Below are 864 nucleotides of genomic sequence, written 5' to 3'. Positions count from 1 at the left end.
CGGGGAAAAAAAAAAAATATATATATATATCATGTGACCTCGACACTCACCACTTCATTTCTGCTCTATACAGCTCTGTCATATAATATTTATTTATTTTATTTATTTATTATAAGATCTAAAAACCATCTCTGCCTTTCTAAAGAGATCCAATAAAAAACAGAGCAGATTTCAGAATAAAACACTTATTTTGAAGGAGCTTTAACACAAACATCTACCCTTATTTTGAAGGAGCTTTAATACAAACATCTACCTTTATTTTGAAGGAGCTTTAATACAAACATCTACCTTTATTTTGAAGGAGGATTAACACAAACATCTACCTTTATTTTGAAGGAGCTTTAACACAAATATCTACCTTTATTTTGAAGGAGCTTTAACACAAACATCTACCTTTTATTTTGAAGGAGCTTTAACACAAACATCTACCTTTATTTTGAAAGAACTTTAACACAGACATCTACCTTTATTTTGAAAGAGCTTTAACACCAACATCTACCTTTATTTTGAAGGAGCTTTAATACAAACATCTACCTTTTATTTTGAAGGAGCTTTAACACAAACATCTACCTTTATTTTGAAGGAGCTTTAACACAAACATCTACCTTTATTTTGAAGGAGCTTTAACACAAACATCTACCTTTATTTTGAAGGAGCTTTAACACAAACATCTACCTTTATTTTGAAGGAGCTTTAACACAAACATCTACCTTTATTTTGAAAGAGCTTTAACACCAACATCTACCTTTATTTTGAAAGAGCTTTAACACAAACATCTACCTTTATTTTGAAGGAGCTTTAACACAAACATCTACCTTTATTTTGAAGGAGCTTTAACACAAACATCTACCTTTATTCTGAAGG

Source organism: Trachurus japonicus, chromosome 4, assembly GCF_045865225.1.
Source record: "Trachurus japonicus isolate A0001 chromosome 4, Traja_1.0".
NCBI lineage: Eukaryota > Metazoa > Chordata > Actinopteri > Carangiformes > Carangidae > Trachurus > Trachurus japonicus.
This window is presented reverse-complemented; position numbering follows the sequence as displayed.